Genomic DNA, 19,411 nt, shown 5'->3' with positions numbered 1-19,411 from the left:
GGTCTAAGAGTGCCGTCCTTTTTCGCTACAAAGAAAAACCCTGCACCAGCAGGCGAGCGGGAGGGGTGAATGAAGCCTTTGGCGAGGTTCTCCGCAATGTAGTCTGACATTGCGCGGTTCTCCGGTAGTGACAAGGGATAAACCCTGCCACGCGGAGGGGTGGAGCCAGGCAGTAGCTCGAAGGCGCAGTCAAAGGGTTGGTGGCACGGTAGGATGTCTGCCTTTTGCTTGGAGAAGACTTCAGCGTAGTCTAAGTATGGCGTGGGGAGAGAGAGGGCTGTGCTGCACACCGCCAGTTTAGGCAAACGAGGTAACTCTAGACAGTTCTGGAAAAAGAAAGGGCTCCAGCGAGCAATCTGAAGCGAGTCCCAATGGATAATTGGAGCATGACGCTGTAGCCAGGGTAGGTCTAGGACTACTGGGTGCACTGTTTTCTCTAAGAGCAAGAAGGAAATCCGCTCGGAGTGAAGTATCCCAGTGCGTAAGATCAGGATTTCGGTGCACTCGGTGATGCTGCCTGGTAAGGTCGTTCCTTGAATGGAGGTAATCCGTATGGGAGGTTCCCTGGGTACCGTAGGGAGACCCAGCTGTAGTACGAGATCCTTCAGGATGAAGTTCCCTCCAGCCCCCGAGTCTAGGAACGCGACCGTCTGGAAGGAGCCTCCTGGATACTCCAGCGTGATAGGTACAGTACATTGAGGAGCAGCGTTAATGCAGCCTAGGGGGGGCTCCTCCCTCCACCCTAGACTCTGGCGTTTTCCGGTCGCTCCGGGCATTTGGCCAAGAAGTGGCCCTTGTTACCGCAGTACAAACAGAGGCCCTGGCTGCGGCGTCTGCGTCTCTCCTCATCAGTCAGGGGTGTCCTCCCGATTTGCATCGGCTCTTCCGAGGATGAGCTGCTGGGAGTAGTTCCCTGACCAGTGGTGTTTGCCTAGGGTCTGGAGGACGCGGAAGTCAGGGAGACTGGGCGGCAAGGAAGGCGTCCCTCTCGGGACCGCTGCTGCAATCGGCGGTCGATCCTACCGGCCAGGTCTATGACTCCGTCCAGGGTCTCGGGGAGGTCTCGAGCAGTCAGCTCATCCTTGATACGACCCGCAAGTCCTTCGAGGATGATGCCCCGCAAGCAGTCATCCTGCCATCCCAATTCCATGGCGAGGGTGCAGAATTCAATAGCGTAATCCACCAAGGACCGAGATCCCTGGCGCAGCTGAAGCATTTCAGAAGTTGCTGTGGACTGGCGAGTGGGCTCGTCGAAGGTTTGCTTAAACTGGAGGATGAACTGCTGTAGGTCCTATAGCAATGGATCCTGTCACTCCCACATGGGAGATGCCCACAGCAGGGCCTTCCCATCTAATAAGGACAGGATATATGCCACCTTCACTGGATCAGACGGAAACTGTCCAGGCAGCAGCGAGAAGCGGATGTAGAACTGATTAAAAAAACCTCTGCATGCCTTGGCATCTCCGGCATAGCGAGTGGGCGCCGGAAGTTGGATAGGCGGGGAGAAGGACAGGGCTAGCGCCAGCAGCGGAGGAGGTGCAACCTCAGATGGATTGGCATCCAGACGATTGGCCAGGCGTTCAACAGTGGCCGTCAACACCTCGAGGCAGTGTTGTTGTTGGATCCTCTGTGACATTCCGGGAATGGCCTGTAGGCCTGCCATGTCTGTCGGGTCCATGGCCTTGCAAACCTTTAGCACTCTGAGCTAGAAGGTGGACCCTTGGGCCGGCCGTGCGGAGCGGCGGCTCCGAGATGGACTGGGGCCAGGAGGCAGCACACAGCAGACGGACGTAGAGCTTCACCCGGCGGAGACGGAAACCCCCCAGGAGGAGCCCGTAGGGATCTGGACCACCGGGACTGGGTACGTGGCAGAGAAGAGGTGTCTGGGCGGACAAGTTGTCGGGACTGGCAGCGAGCAGAAGAGTCAGAGGTGAGCCGAGGTCTGGAGCCAGGAAGACAGTCAACAGGATCTGGAGCAGGGCTGGAACCACGAGGACAACAGGAACAAGAGCAGGAGCCGGACTGGACCCACTAAGAGTAGGAGCAGGAGCAGGACTGGAACCACGAAGACAGCAGGAACAGGAGCAGGAGCAGGACTGGAACCACGAAGACAGTTGGAACAGCAACTAGCACTTCCGCAAGGAAGAGACCTCATTGCAAGGCAAAGTATCAGGAGCAGACGCCAGCTTAAATATCCTGCCGGCGTCTGACGTGAGTCGGGAGGAGTCTCAGCACTTCTGGGTGCTGGACCTTTAAGAGCTTGGTCCTCGCGCGCATGCATAGCCCTGTAGGGGGAGGAGCCAGGATCGGGCCTCGATGGCGTCTCCACGAGGGAGAGGCCGCAGCCATGCTGTCAAGTAGGCCCCGGCGTCTGCAGGTCCCGACGCGGCACGGGGCGCAGCGAGGCAGGTAAGGACCCGGTCGCTAGCTTAGCGACCGGGACTGCAACATTAAAATACACATAATACAATTGACATGAGAGAAAAAAATGACAAGGATGCCATCTATGAGTTTTATATTCTGATCCTGTCCAAAATACAGCCCCTTCCCCATCCCTGCGCTCCACACATATACAAATACCTCCCCTAAATGTGGCTAAAAGTATGTACATTGTGAAACAGCATGTTTACCTTTAGCTACATTTTTTTTTCAGTAGGAGATAATTTTCAATCAGGGTTGGTGCGAGCAATAGACGGGACTGCCTGGTTGCTTAGAGTGCCAGACGTGGGCAGGGTGCCATCAGTTGTCAAGAGGGTGCCATTTTTGAAACACGCAAAGGTATGAGAGAGGTTGCTGTGTTGAGGTAGATAGATATGGTGGTGTGAGATGCAAGATTTTGGGGGGCTTCAGAGAGAGAGAGAGAATGCCTTCTGACACCAAGATGTCACTACCTAGGGCGACTGAAGACCCTCGCACCGGTGCTGTTTTCAATACTGGAATTTTACCACTTTTAACTCACATAAATTCCTTTGAAAATAGTGCTCATAAAACATAGGAACCTTGGCATGTGGGGATCCAAAATGGGGTCTGTCTCTCTCCATCAAATTCACACATATCTACAGCAATGGACTATGTGGATAAAGATTAAGAGAGACCCTGTAGACATGGAGGCCTTAGTGCACTGCACGGCTTCCACTCAATGTGGCATCAGGACTAAGCATGGGGAGAATTAAAAAGTTAATCTGGCACTCGAGTGTGACGTTAAGGGGGTCATTTTCAAAAGCATGTACACTTAAAACCCGAATTTATGTGCGTGAGTAGCTCTTCAAAAGTTGCCCTGCTTGGTGTATGCAAAAAAGTATACACAGAACGCAACTTCATCTGTACTTTTATGAGAATATTAAATAGGTATTCTGGGGGGGGGAGGATGGAGTTGAGGGCAGGAATGGGATTTCCATTCATGCTTATGATTTTGGAAAGTATTTGTGTGCAAACCTGCACACACAAAGTGTTGGCTGCCTGGGTGCTGGGGTGGGGGGTGGTGGGGGACGACTGAAATTTGCACAAACCCACAAATTATCAAACCAGATCTATGCGCATAAATCAGCTTTGAAAATTCTGGCCAACGTCTGCGAGTAGAACATACCCATAGATTTTAGCCAAAGCTGGCTGTTTGAAGATTACCCTTTAAATTGGTAGCTAGTAAAAAAATGCTTTTCTTTCTCATGCATTGTATAAGAACTACAGAGGCTACAGAAGATGAAGTGGAAAATCGCAGGTCATTTTTACCGCCGAAAGTAATTTACATCATCCTATAAAATTCTATAATTTCATGGTTTTCTAATTTTGTAATGAGGAACTCTCAATTCCAGCCTGTGTTCTCTTGCTATCGTAACCACATTCTAATACCTTTTCAGATTTTGCCGCAGTGCCGTCTGAATAACCCCTTCCTGCCTGTGGGTCCTGGTCTGTTCAACTGCATAACTCATTTGTCACAAGCACAACAGAGCAATTCATTCAGAGAAATAGAAAGTGTTCATTGCTGATTACAATTTTATCGTATTATGGCCATGGTAGCAAAATGCACCATTGCTCACAGTTTAAAGAAAACATATTTGAAAAATATTCTTAAACAAATTGAGCTAGGAGTTCAAAATATTCCACCATTACATTATGGTGCATTCCAGTTGGTTCAGCTGCATTAAGAGAGAGGGTCTAGAAGATTTACTATTAAAGCCTCTTTTGAACCTGAGATTTATTTTCAGTTGTCATTATTTATAAGCTCCATTGAATTACATTTTAACTTGTCGACAGCTATAAAACAATCCTTTCATTATTACTTCTAACTATAATAAAAAAAAAATAAACATGCTTCTATGGGCCTAGGTTCCCTTTCAAAATTAGCTACAAAGTGCATGCAAGGGGCCGACGTAATAAAGGGCACACGGCACAACGCACAGGTTTACTCGCAGCTGTGGGCACGTTGTTTTGTGGGCAAAGTTTACTGCCGATGTGCGTACAGGTTAGTACCACCCCGGAAGTAAATCTGATGGTAAAGAAGGCATTCGTTATTATTACCTGCTCCAGTGCAGAGGGGTGAGCTGACTTAACTCGTGTTTTCTTAGCGCTGGAATTTTAGCTCTTAGTTAAGAGTTCAGCCTAGTTCAGTCTATGGGCAGAAGCAGGGGTTCTGGTGCTGGGGGTCTGTACTTCTGCCCCACCCCCTTCTCTCTCTCTCTCTCTCCCCTGCCCAACCACACCCCCTTTCTCTCCTCACAGTCTTCGTATACCGCCCCCCCTACCTCCGCTGTCTCCTGTCACTCACCTCTCTTTCTTTCTCTCTCTCTGTCCCCATCCCCTAACCTTCTCCTCCACTCTCTCTCTGTGTCTGCTCCATTCCTCTCTTTCTTTCTCCCTTACTATGCCCAAAATGCTCAGCAGCAGCTGCCCGCATCCTCCAAAACAGATTTAATTGAATCTGATGTATGTACAAAATAGAGCGAAACATTCATCTACCTTATTAACATATAAAATGTAGCAAACCATAGTTCACAAAACTAATAGTTTATCATACTACTCATAATGGAGAGCATAGAAACCAAAGTACGGATTATGTAGAAATGGAAAGCAAAACATGATCTGAATCAATATGGAAAGCAAAACATGATCTGAATCAATATGATTAATACAGAATGAAAATAAAAGTTGAAAGGACATATAATACCTCAATAGATAAAGCAAAGGCTGTATGACAATTAATAAGATACCTGCATAATTCCTAACTTGTAATTTCAAATAACTTTTATTATGTACGATGAGCATAAATTAATAAAACTCTCCCAGACAAATCATCTTCATTTTTGCACCCTTGATTACCTGGTGCAGAATTAGAAGATGAGGAGGCACATTTTTCAAAGACATTTCCGTAAGTAAACAAGAGAAAACAGGAACAACAGAATCAATTCCAACAGAAAGCTCCTGCTATTCATTCTCTATGCAATATAAGCTTCATTTATATATGGAGAAAGGACCTCAGCACTGAATGGAAGTGTTAACTATCTGAATCCATATTCAGAAAATTCAATCATGGGTCCATATATTCTTTTTTGAATTTTTTGATTTTTTGAAAATGAAACTTGTGCAAACAATGCCGTGTTTTGTGCCTGTAATTTCCAATGTTGTGCTTTTGCTTCAAACAATATTTAAAAGTCCAAATTATCTTAATGTGAGCTTTCTTTTGCTTCACTCATGAAATTATTGTTATTTATCTGCCCAATGAGGTAGACAGGACGAAACCATTGAAGACCGACGGTCCCAACATGTATGCAGTGGTACGTCATTTCATTCAGCGGTACATCAATGCACTTAGCGCTACATCGCTGCATCGTGCATTGCATCATCATGCGGCGCATTATTTTTGCAGGTTATATACATAGCCTTCCTGTAGCTGCCTCTTTGAGGGTGTGTCAAGTCGTAGTTTAGAGGAGAGGAGGGTAGTTGTGGTATTTGGAGATTAGTTCATATTGCGCATTCTGAGTACGTTGTCATGTTCTTCACTGTTCTTCGTTTTGTTAATCTTTACCATTGTCTTTAGTCTCCCTGTGTGTGTGAAAGTTTGTGTAAAGTTTGTCCATTTGTCTTTGTCTGTAGTGGAGTGAGGAGGTGTGTGAAGGAGTGGAGTGTGGAGGACTGGTGTGAGAGGAGTGTAGGGGGTGGAGAGCATGAGAGGGGTGGGGAGAGAGGAGAAGCATGAGGAGAGGAGGGGAAGGAGGGAAGAGAGGAGGTGGGAGGATGAGGGCAGGAGTGTAGGGGAAAGAGAAGTAGGAGTCAGGATAGGGACAGAGACAGAGACAGGAGCAGAGAGAGGCAACCTGGAAGGGATATGTGGAAGTGAGTGGGAGAAGGGGATAGGCAGGCAAACATGGAGGGAGGAGTAAGCCAGGCTATGGTTAGACAAAGAGGGCAGAGGAGAAAGAGTTTGTAAGGCAGGGCCAGGAGGAGGAAGGGAGGAGAGAGTTGAGCAGGATGGAGAGTGAGGTCAGGAAGGACACATCTCCAGGAGAGGAAGTGGCACCCCCATCTGGTAGCAAGCCATCAGGGCGCGTTCGTCTCCATGCCATTATGTTCAGCATCATGGAGCACAAAATGGTAATTGCACTGGTCCTGCAAAACTAGGGCAGCAAAAACATCAAAGATAGCCAAGGCCCAGATCTGGAGAAACCTAGCCCAGGCCATCACTCGACGCAGCGGCATACCAAGAAGTGGGGAGCAGGTCACCCACTGGTCCAGGGATATAAAGACCCAGCGTAAAGCCAAGGTGGCAGCCCAAAACAAACACCGACAGATGACAGAAGGAGGAGCCCCATGTCCCATAGTCATCACTGAAAGGGAGAGTCGACTAATCCAAAGGCTGGGAAGAGATGTATTTGGGGGAACGGATGAGTGGCTGGACACCACAAGAGCCGCAGCTGGTAAGTTAATCTCAGCTATAAAAGGGCAAGCAGCTAGGGGTGTACACATCATTTGGCATAAGATGCTCACAATGCAAAGAAGCAAAGTGCACCTCTGATGCCAAAAGAAAAAAGGGTACTTAATCCCATTGGTACTTATGTCTTATATTTTGTTTCCACAGCTCTCACCCACCAAGCTACTAGTCCCAGCCAGGATGCCCCAGGAATCAGCCAGCAAGGGCCATGGACCAGCCAGGCATGAGATGCTGCCAGCTTCCGGCCTCACCCGGGGTTCCCCCAGGCGCGCGTGGTGTGGCACCATCAGCTATTTAAAGGGTCTTCAGTGGGATACCTGGGACCGCCCCGGAGGATGACTTCATCAGCACAGGACTATATAAGGCTCCCTCGGGCATACCCATACGGCTTGGCAATGAGTCTCCTGCATTGCTTCTCTCAGGATCCTGCGCTTCTCCTAGAAGGACTTCAGTTCCAGTACCTGACTCATGTTCCATTACCTGACTCCCGCTCCAGGACCAGGTCATGTGCCCTTCTTCCCGGAGTCTCTTTAAGATGGATCTCCTGGCTCTGAACCTTGGACTGGACCTCATTCTGCTCATCTGACACCTGCCTCTGAACTTCGGACTGGATCTCACTCTACTCATCTACCACCTGCCTCTGAACCCCAGACTGGCCTTCTCCATCCTTGTCTACCGCCTGCCTCTGAACCCCAGACTGGCCTTCTCCATCCTTGTCTGACGCCTGCCTCTGAACCTTGGACTGGACTTTGCTCGGCTCATTAGTCCTTCAGCGGGTTCGTGACCATTGGCCATCCCTGGCCAGCCTCCCATCAGCCTTCTGACTCTAGGCAGGCACCCGCCTCTTTCTCCTGCTGCTGGCGCCTGAACTCTGCCTGTCTAGTCCCACCTGCCAGCCACCTGATTCCATTCTCATTTCTGCTCCAGCTCCAGACCCGGCACCAATACCACACCTCAGGGGCCCTCCTAAGTCCAGCGGTTCCGGCACCCAAGGAACATGCAGGGAACATGGACTGGTATTGGCGAAGCTCCAGCTGGCCCCTGTCTTCCTCCTGCCTTGCCTCCTGACGTTGGGGACCTGTGGGGGTTTACCCTCTCAGGTAGCGTCAATCCCAACCCAACTCAGGTTAGGGGTCCACAGAACATGCTGTGGTTGCTTCTGTCTTTCATGTAATGTTTACTTTCACAACTGTATTTCAAGTACAGTGTGCTGGTGCTTTATCAATATGAATCCAGAGTATCCATACCTGCTTTATGCAACATGGTGAGCTACACAGTCAAGCAGTGAGAGAAAGAAAAGGGCTGGCAAGGAGAGAAGCAGCTAACAGGCTGCAGGCAGCCTTCCCCTGAAAGAGGAAGTGTTAGGTGAGGTGTATCAGGCAAAGTGTCTATGTATTAGGTTTTGCTGAATCTGGCTGCCACTGTGTGGACTCCTGGGCTCGTGCAGGGAGACATGGGGGATCCTGGGGGAGGGCCATTGGTACTCTATAGCATAGAGCCAGAATATGGAATATGCAGCACAGCAACACAATCTTTGCAAATTTGGGTGGGGCAAACATTAAAGCTCCACCTGTCTTGTCCAAACAGTGAAAATGACTTTTCAGAAGGCCGAAATGTGTTCTATGACACAGTGGATAGCACATAAGGACTTGCTGTACCTCATCTCTTGTGGCAACTGTACCCTGAATCTCCTGCAGCACAGAAGAAATACATGAATGATTGCATTGTCACTTGCAGATGTGATTGGCAAACCACAGCATATGGGAAGACTGTATGTTAGCGTGTACCTTTCTGAGCCTTAAAGGGTGATTAGTGTCACCTAAATGCCTTTCACATTCTTGTTGCCCACTATATGTTGCAGGTTAGCTGTAGGATAACGGAGCTCATCTGTTCATGACTACTAAATCAGATTTGGCTATTAGAAGTATTGCCTGACAGGCCCTCCCAAACCAGCAAAGGCTACTGGTGTGTAGCTGCCTGCCAACCTTGAGGAGATACATAAGAGGTGACATTCCTGTGGTCGTAGCGAAAGCTGTACTTCATGCTGTGCATGTGAATGACTGTGGCAGCTCTGCAGTCTGTCCTCCATAGAAACCTATTAGCGAGCCCACACACAGAAAATATGGCAGGCCACCAATATGCACAGGATAGTGGTTGTGCTACTGGTGTGTCAGGCTGTACAGAAACTATGGATCACAATATTTATGATGCCTCAGTAACAGCCCACACGTGATGGTGCTGTGGCGGTGGTGTGGACAGGTCAAGCTTGAGATTCCCCTATGATATTGTAAGAGCTCCCAAGAAGGGGATAGGAACAGGGTATTTTTGCTAATGTAGACATGCAAAGTGTAAAATGGTTCCTCACTCAGCAACCATTAGGTCCCATGCATTGTTTGCCCTCACTCATTTTTCTGGCCTGTGAAACATGGGAGACAAAAAGCTCTGGCCTGCATACGTTACTGCACAAGGCACTTGACATACTACCGATCGTGTCCTCCCCCACAGCCACCTCCCATTTGGGTGCCATTAGCCAGATACACATAGGCAGACATGGAATTGACAAACATAAGTGTGTCTTACCTAGAAGCCAAAAGTCACCATACAGGCCAGCCTCAAAATTGTCAAAAAACCCTGATTGCCTAAGGATAAAGAAATCATGCACAGCTCCCGGATACCTTGCCACCACGTCCAGGATACACATTCCAGCATCACAGACACTTGGATGTTGGTATATAAAAACTCTAAATAAATAAATAAATAAATAAATAAATAAATAAATAAATGTTCAGGAAGTGAAAGAGCTTTCTGTTGCAATACATCTCCTCTCTCTGACAGGGCGGAATGATGGCAATATGAGTGCAGTCGATAGCTCCAACAGCATTGGGAAAGAGTGCAAAGGCATAGAAACCTCTCTTCAAGTCCATCAACTCCTGCTGGTTGCGAGGAAATGTGATATAGCAATTAATGTGGTCAGTGACTGCTTAGATGACCTGGTCAAGACAGCATGAGAAAGTGGTTTGGGCCATTCGCTCCCCCATGACCCCTACTGTGGTTTAGAAGGATCCACTTGCTGTGAAATGCAAAGCGGCCAAGAGTTTGGTGAGGCTGGGGATGGTGTAGGACCTTTGATTGACAGGATCCAGATCCCCTTGGATGTCTTCATATAATTTCTGAATTGCCTGAGAGCTGAGGCAATACCTGCTAACCACAAACTCCTCTGGCATGCCCAGCAAGGAGATGCGTGGAGGAAATATACACTCCCTGTATCTCCAGTGCTGTTGTCACCTGCATGCTGGATGCTGGAATGGGGCCAGAGCCGGTGGCACCAGAGCCTCTGCCTGCACTGCTGGTACTTTCCTCGGAGGTCTAGGAAGAGGCCTTGGCTGTTCTTCAGGTTATTCTTCTTCCACATGTTGTTCATCTGCAGTGAGGCTGGCAAGGCATCAAGTACAACTGTACAAGTAAGCTTCACACAAACCAAATGGCTTTAGGAAAGTTGACTGGGTAAAACCAGACATTTTTATTGGTCCATTGTTTCATTTGTTTGCCTTTAAAGTCAATGGGGGGAGCAATGCAGCTTATTTTGATCATCAAAAATAGTTTTTTTCTAATAAGGTCTAAGGAAACTTGTGGGTAGAAAAGATCATAATGGGGAAGAGAACTCCAAGATTGTGGCAAAGTGACACCAAAAATGGCATGAATAGCATAAGATACAATAAAGGGGTAAAAGGGTACTAGCAGTGGCATTAGCTCTCCAAGGTACCATCAGAGGAGTAAAGCAGCAGCAAGAATGTCAAGAAAATGCCAAGACTTCACAAGGGGGGGGGAGGGGGGGCACGACACTGTGCCATAAACTCCCAAAGTTAGCATAAGAAGGGAAAAGTGGAACAAAGAGAGGCCTGAACATCCTAAGGCACCATGAACAGGAGACAAATCAGCAAATGTAGCAGAAAAAAAACCAGGCCCTGATAGAGGGACAAAGCAGCACAAAGGCTAGCATGAAGACTCCAAGATACCATGAGAGGTGCAAAGCAGACACCTACAGTGGCAAGAAGACCCCAATATGTAGAGTCTGAGGTATGACAGCAAGGCAGAGTAGCAGCAAGAAGTACAAGGTATAAAGGGAGAATTGTCGAGTGGCAGAAAGACCCCCCCCCCCCCCCGCCCCAAGGTATAGCCTGAAAAACAAGAACAACAAGGGAGGTGATCAGATTAGAAGGCCACACAAAATTATTCTGCATTATTAAAACACAAGCAGATTGTGATAAATTGCAGGAGGACCTTGCAAGACTGGAAGACTGGGCATCTAAATGGCAGATGCAATTTAATATGGACAAGTGCAAGGTGATGCACATGGAGGAACGTAACCCATACTGTAGCTACACAATGTTAGGTTCCTTATTAGAAGTTGCCATTCAGGAAAAGGATCTGTATATCATACTGGACAATACTTTGGAATCCTTGACTTCATGGGTGGCATCTGTCAAAAAAAAGTCTGTTTAAGATTAGGCTGGGGAGTGCATGGAAATATTCAAATCTTGGATTTTGTCTAAGTAACACTATAAGTTACCTGGACAAAACTTTTAATTTAAATTTGTTTAATTTCATCATTTATATTCCACATTTTACAAGAAAAATCCTGAACAAAAGGAATCACATTTCACCTTCTCCTACTCAATTAAAATTGTTGCATTACAACATACAATATGAAAAGAAATTAACAGAAGTAATCATATAGTAAACCATGTAAACAAAATTACAACATGAGGCACAATTACATGAGCCAAAATTAAAACATTAAAAATGACTTTACTTTCACCAACCGACATCCCAACTTCTTCTCCTACACCAGCACCCATAAAATTATTTTTCCCAAGTCAACCCCAAAAAGTTCTCTTCTCAAACACTTAGCTGAGCCATCATTTAAAAAAATGGCTAAAACCCGCATTTTCAAGGCTCTGCAAAACAGCAAATAATCTTCAGTCCCCTTAGTATTAAGGGGCAGCTGGTTCCACAATAATGGAACCATACAAGTCAGTGACGAGATTAGAGCCCCAGATAATCTGACTAGAAGGGATAATCAACCTTTTGTCTTGCATAGTATGCAAGGGACTTAAGGGGTATATCACCATAACTTGCAGGCCAGATAAGAGGGGCCCACCAGTTTCAAAGCTTTGAAAGCCAGAATTAACAGCTTTAAATGTATTATACTATTATACTATTTTGTATATAACCTCTGTACATATCATTTGTTCCTCGAACCCCTGTACTTAGCTTTTCCTTATGTATCCTCTCTCACCCTCCCCCCGCCCCCTCCTGTGTCTCGCCTACCCCTACCCCTCCCTCCCTTACTTATTTATCTAGTTAATTGCCTTATTACTGCGTTTTTTGTTACACACTGTTCCTTGTAAAGGCTTTGCCTATATATTCTTTGGTTGTAAGTTCTTTGTAAACCGGCACGATGTGCAAACGGTTGCCGGTATATAAAATAAAATAAATAAATAAATTATAAGCCAATGAAGAGAAATAAGCAAGGGGGTGCTCTCTCTCACTGACCCCTGCAGGGATTCTTACTGCAGAATTCTGCACAATCTGAAACTTCTTTATTAATTTAACTTGGAGCCCCACACAGACAGAATTATTGTAATCAGGATCACTCATATAACCCCGGGTGGGATAAAACCTGGATACTGAACACAGGGGCACACAAAGATTAGACCATTTTTGCAACCGTTCTCCATGGACAGCTTAACTTATGAGAGGTCCAGGACTCCCTGTGGGGGAAGCATAGCTTCAAGACCTTTTGCTTTTGATAAAATACAGCCCCCCTTTTTTTTCAGTTCTGCAAACAGCACTGATAATCTTCATAGTCTATAGCAGCAATAATCACATTGAGAAGCAATGTGGTTTCCAACTGCTTTACTAATAGTTGATTAAATGGATGAAAAGATGTTGTTTACAACTCTTTTGATGTTAACTCTAATTTTATAGATTGGAAGAAAATAATAAATGTGTGACCTTACTTTGCCAGTAAAAGTCTGAATTTGAAGAATCTAATTCCTTCATAATTTATCTCCTTCTCCTTTTCAATTATTCCAATTGAAGAAAGTGTAGTCTTCCTTCCAAATGCCAAATTATCTTAATCTTCTCCCCATTGTAGAATGGTTATAATTTAGTCTCAATTACTTATCAAAATATAAGTCCCAGTTCTCTTACCTCTCCTGCAGTCTTTCTAAATTTCTTATGGAGGAATATGCTAAACAAGTGATTCCTTCTGGAATCACTTGTTTAGCATATTCCTCCCAACTGCAGGCCAATTGAGTTTGGCAGAAAAACACTCAAATAATAACTTCATCTCCTCCTCTCAAGTTATGGATAGGAATTATTACCTGATGCCACACTACTCTTCAGATTCTTTCTGGATGAAAGACATCACTCCTATGGATAACCCAGGGCCTTTGGGCTCTCAGATGATTAAGACTCAAACCAAAAATATTACTCAAAAAGGTAAACTTAATAGGAGAGAGGGATGGAAAAACTTCCTTCTCACTATCTAATATTTTCAAAAAATGTGGACCAAACATATGGGTAAGGCACTCTGCTCCAAATCTCTTTAACCAAGTTTCTGTGAAGAATGCCTTCAGAGTCTTTATCTCTAGAAAAGTAATTAAACAGAGGGACTGCACAATAAGGCTGTCCCCTCAGCAAGTCAACACAAGAATCTAACTCAAAATCCACAACTAAGATCTACACCCTAAGATCAGGGCAGCGGCTTATAAAGGCTCAGGAACATACCATCTCTTTCTCCTACATGGGGAACATCAGAACCTAACCTCTATTCACTAATCTCTCTCTTCCTCCCTAACAACTTGGTTCACTCCTTTTGGTAAAGAAACCAAGGGTTCCTAACAAATGATTACATAATTTCTCTCAAATCCAACAAAGTCAACAGCGGCTGAAGTTGTCTAACAAGCCACAATTTTGCCAATGCCTTTCTGACAACATGTCCTAACGGCCTTTGAAAAGTAAGGACAGAATTCAGTATTGATCCCAAACTTTTGATCTGTGTTATGTTCATACTAAGTGTCTGCAACTACAAAATGTGAACAGCTAATCTGGCCAAGAATGTGGACCAAATCATATAACCTCGTTTTTTGATTTATTCAATTTTTCCCTTCCTGCACTGCCTTAATGCATCTTCCATAAAGCTCCAAAGTCTCCTCTCAAGACTGTCTTTGGGGATGAAGATATGGATGTCATGGACATAAATGTATGCCCTTACCTCCAAAGCCTAAATAATGGGTTTCGAGTGAGGGGGGCCAAGGTACATATTAAAGAGTAGAGGTGACAGTAGGGAGCTCTGCAGAACTCCACACACCAAAGGCCAAGGGCTTGAGGAAGAAATCCCCATATCAACCAACTATGACCTCTCTGATAAAAAAAAAGATTCAAGCCATCTTACAACCAACCTGTGTACCTCAATCTCTGTTAACACTAAAACAGAAACCCATGATATGTCAAATCAAAGGCTGCTAAGAGATTGAGGAGGTACAACCACAGCAGCCTCATGCCATCAATCAGGGCAAGCCTAAAGCCAGAGTGAACCCAATCTAGTGCATGAACTTCTTCAAAAAAAAAGTCCTACAGTTGACTTGTAACCAACACTTTCATAACTTTTGCCACCAAGGGCAGATTTGAGATGGAATAAATCTCTACTTCCTTCACCAACTTCTTTAACAAAGGCCTGATAACTGATCTCTTCAATGTGGAAGAGGAGAACCCTTGCTTAAAGGAAGCATTTTAATCAGCGCCAAATGCTCCGGCACAGCTGCTGGCAGGGTTTTTATCAGACAGCCAGGGCAAGATCTAAAGGATGAACATCATTCCCTATTTGAGCAAGGCACCTTTGCACCTCATCAATAGAAATCACCTCAAATTCTATCTGAACTTCTGTTACTACCATAGCAACACTCTCCAGATCCTCCCTTTGAACTCCAGAAACTGTGAGAGAAGCATCCTTCATCCCTCCATTACAAACTCTTGGGCCCAGAGAATGCTGAATATCCTGAAACTTCCTCTGAAGGAATGCCACAAAATCCTAACAAAAGGGAATATTTCTTAAAGCTGGTTACAACATGGATACTTCAGCTATCTCTTTTAATATAAAAAAAATGTTCCTTTATTGAGCTCCTGGCTCTCATAACATGATCTTTGAAGGCCTTTTTCTTAGCTAAAGAAACGGCTGATCTTTAGTTCTTAAACTGGGCCATCTATCACCAGAACTTCTCCAGCATCTTTCAAAGTGCCATTTTGGATATACATATACCACTGACAGGTGACCTCCCCCCTAACTTCTTAATCTTCAATGGAACTACTGTTTCAAACTTCTAGTTCCACACTAGAATTAATTTCACTACCTGATCCACACCCTCACCCTCCTCCCTCCTCTACATACTTGATCATCTCCCCCCATTTGAATATTGAATATATTTTTAAGCACACATTTCTTAGAACTGGCTTAGTATGTAGGGCCCATTGTCCAACAATGCTGCTTGTGTGGCTGAAAATATGCTTTCATAGGGCCACTTTGTCTATAAGGTAAACTGGTGTGACAGGTTCTCTGCTGTGATGTTTTATTTCTACATGCCACTGGTCATTTCCTTTTTTAGACAGCAGAGATGGAAGGGGCTATACCTTGCTCACTTTGAACATTTGCAAGTTGTCCCAAGATGTAACATTTGAAAGTTGCTCCCAAATTGTAACTTTGTGCATATAGATTTACATGCATACTTTTAAAAATACAAAATTGACAATCTAATCGTGTTATGGCATTTTCATTGCGATAAGCACCCTAACGCATGGTGAAATGCAGATTTTTAAAAGGGGAGGGATTGGGGAGGAGTCGGGGACAGGATTTCCGAAAAAGTGAGCTGGTTTCGCAAAGTGTGAAGTCATAATGCACAGTTTTAATGCCAAAAGTAACTACAACTTTGTCAATTGCATCAAGCTGTGTCCAGAATACAATTTGTGAATTTTAGGCTGGGGGAGGGCCTGAGAGGAGGAGGAGGAGGAGAGAGAGAGAGAGAGAGAGCCTCTTGGGGTGGCACCCTAGTAAGCAGCTATTTATGCTACTATAGGAGGCCTTCCTAGAAACTCGAGGCGAGATTTAGATAGTAGTGTAGGGGTTAGGGGCCACTTTTGCATGCAGAGTGAAATGTACAAACAGAACAGTACACTCGTGAAGATTTGATGTCCTTCGGAGAGAGGAAACTCACACAAAGATGAGATTTGTACAATGTTCTCTCACCCTAGCTTGATGTACAATGTTCTCTCAACCTAGCTTGATGTTACCCAGGTAGCGAGTCCATAAACTATGGTAAGAGAGCACTGTAAAAATCTCATCTTTGTGTGAGTTTCATCACTCTGTAGGATGTCAAATCTTCACAAGCCATATAATTTTATCTGGCTAACTTTGTAATGCAGCCAGTAAATGAATATGGGCCTCTTAGCTTACTCTATACTAATTTACACTTAAACAAACACACTGCAGAAAATGTTAAAACCCACCAGTCCCAACTAATCATCTGAAAAGGGAATGACTGTGATCTCAAAGCTTATGGACTTCAAAATACCTTGATTATTCCTATTTTGGACCAGTAAAAGGTTTCATAGCTTACAAAGACAAAAATCAAACACATCTACTCTTAACACTTTGACTTCTATAGTACTGTCTCCATTCCTCCTCACTTCTTATAGTAACTTTGTGCATGGAGATTTACATGCATACTTTTGAAAATTAAAAATTGACAATCTACTCAGTTTATGTTATCTGAAGAAGGAGGTTGTGGAGTATATGTCAATCTGGCATGAAATTAACATAAATCTCCAGCTTCATCTCTACATATCCAGAAATAAGGGAAATGAAAACGTACACTTTAATGTGCACTCTCCTGCCACCCACACACAATTTTCCCTACAACTCCATGCCTTCAAAGAAATTTATTTACCTACCTTTGTCCATGTTAACACTTTCCTTCATGAGCTCAGTTGAAGTCCTGTCTGAGTTAAGCACATGAAATCTCCTGGATACAGCCTCACCAGAAGCAAAAGATGCAGAGAGGCAATAAATGAGCTCTCATTTTCCCTGCCTCCATTTCACCTCCGCCCCCCACCCCCAAAAAAAAAAAATGTAGGCATGATATTTTATTGCTGAATGTGATTTATTTAAAATTATATGCCGGTGTGATTGCAAATGACACAAATGATTGAGGATGATTTGTCAGTATGGATGCGAAAGAGTGTTTACTGAAAATAAGCAGATGTTGGTAAATGAAAGGCGAGAGGCTGTAGCTAAGAGGTGCACATGGTGCAGTAGAGTGTAGTTCATCTTTAAGAAGTGTATATAGAAATTCACCAAATTTGGTGAATTCACCATGCATTATGGAGACCTTCAGACCTGAGAGCTTCTTGTTACTCAACACTGTGATTATTTAGCACTGTTATATAATCATTGCTCTCAATGTGCTCTGGTCTCTAATATGACTAAATAGTCAATTTTTGTAAGTTTTCCTTTTTGCACATAAAATGTATATTCAGTAAGTCCAAAACGGTACTTATCTCATGGTTTCCACATAAATGGTATGAATTTCCTCCACAGCACAGCTTCACCCAACACAGGACCTGTGATTTGCAAACTTCTTTAGGGGATTGAAAATATGGGTCAGCATACTTTGTATGCTCAGATTAGAATGGATCACTAGAACAAATGGCAGCCATTTTATATACCCACAATTATCAAGGACCCACTTCCTTATTCCAATACGATTTTGACCTTCATACTAGGCATCATAGTGTGGTAAATTCTTACCCATATCACTCTGCCTTCTTTATAATCATCGGTCAGTCCATTTCATTTTTATAATTTTCTTGATGCAATTAAAACACCCGGTGATGATAAAACTATTTTTCTTTGTAAATTAATAACCAACTTATCTGTATATCACCGTGTTCAGTTCGTGGTATATCGCCGTGTTCAGTTCGTACTTTTTTCTTTTTTCTTTTCCCGTGTCAAGCTCAGATGCCCTTAGTTAAATCAGCAATACATCCATTATTCATATTGCTGAAATTTGCCCGACATTGCACAATGTTTCGGACCCATGTTCAGTCCTTCTTCAAGGGCGAAATTCTAGGTCGCAGAAAACACATTATCAATATTTCACATTGTCATATTACCAGAAGAAGGCAGAGTGATATGGGTAAGAATTTACCACACTATGATGCCTAGTATGAAGGTCAAAATCGTATTGGAATAAGGAAGTGGGTCCTTGATAATTGTGGGTGTTTGCTAAGGGACGAGTTTTCCTATCATCAAACAGATAGGCTGATTTGAAGACAATTTAAGTGTTTAGCCATTTTATATACACCATATGGTACTGAAATGCACCAATTCTGATGAAGGAGACAATGAATATCCTAATATATTAAATAAAAACTAAGGGGTAGATTTTAAAAGCTCTACATGTGCCAAATCAGAGAGATTCGAGCAACCCTTGGGCCGCTGCGTGGCGTGCATATTTTAAGAAGCATCCATGGATGCGCGTATCTCCCGGCACGTGCACAAAAGAAAAAGTCCAAAAAAGGAGCGGGGAATGGGCATGGTCTGGGCAGGGCTTGGGCATTCTGGGAATTTAAATGGAAACCAGCACGTAAGTATTTACGCGCACAAGTATGCACCGGGGTCCCCTACCGCATATCTTTACTTCTGCTATAGATGGTGTGTAAGTTATAAAACAAAAAAAAGCTAGGCTAGTCAGTGGAGCTTTAAGGTTGAGGCAGGTAGGATAAAAGAGAGTTTAGTTAGCTAGGGGGGGTTAGGAAGACCTATCCTGTAACTGGGCAAAGTGGGAATGAGCTGGTTTAACTGACAATTGATTCAGCGCACATGTATATTAAAAGCCCCTCACTCACACAGAAGTGGCACATGCGCACATCCATATAAACTGGCGTGCACATTTATGAGTGTCCAGCTGATTTTATAAGATGTACGGACATACGTGCACATGTTATAAAATGGCCACATCCATAGGTGCGAGCCGGAATAGGCATGTTCATGTTCGCCCACACAGCTGTTTTAAAGTTATCATCTAAATCAACATAAACCAGTCTAAGCATTCATTCATGCTATGTGGATATATAGAATTTAACTGGAAAATCTACAGCTGATCTCCATAATTTGAAAGAGCAATAAAATCACCATCCCCGTCTGGTTTCACCATGTGCTCAATAATAGACCACCTCAGATCTTCAAAGTTATTTTATAATGATTTTTAGTAAACAATTAAAAATAGGGTAAATGTAATTGCTTGCTTGGTTGATAGTGGTGCAAGATCTATATGTGTATGTGTGTGGGGGGGGGGGTGGGGGGGTGTGGGTGTGTATGTGTGAGAGCTCCCTGTAGCATCAGGAAGTCAGGCTGTGCAGGCAAAA

The sequence above is a fragment of the Rhinatrema bivittatum genome, chromosome 2 (assembly GCF_901001135.1).
Source record: "Rhinatrema bivittatum chromosome 2, aRhiBiv1.1, whole genome shotgun sequence".
Classification (NCBI taxonomy): Eukaryota; Metazoa; Chordata; class Amphibia; order Gymnophiona; family Rhinatrematidae; genus Rhinatrema; species Rhinatrema bivittatum.
Note: the sequence above shows the minus strand (reverse complement) of the source record.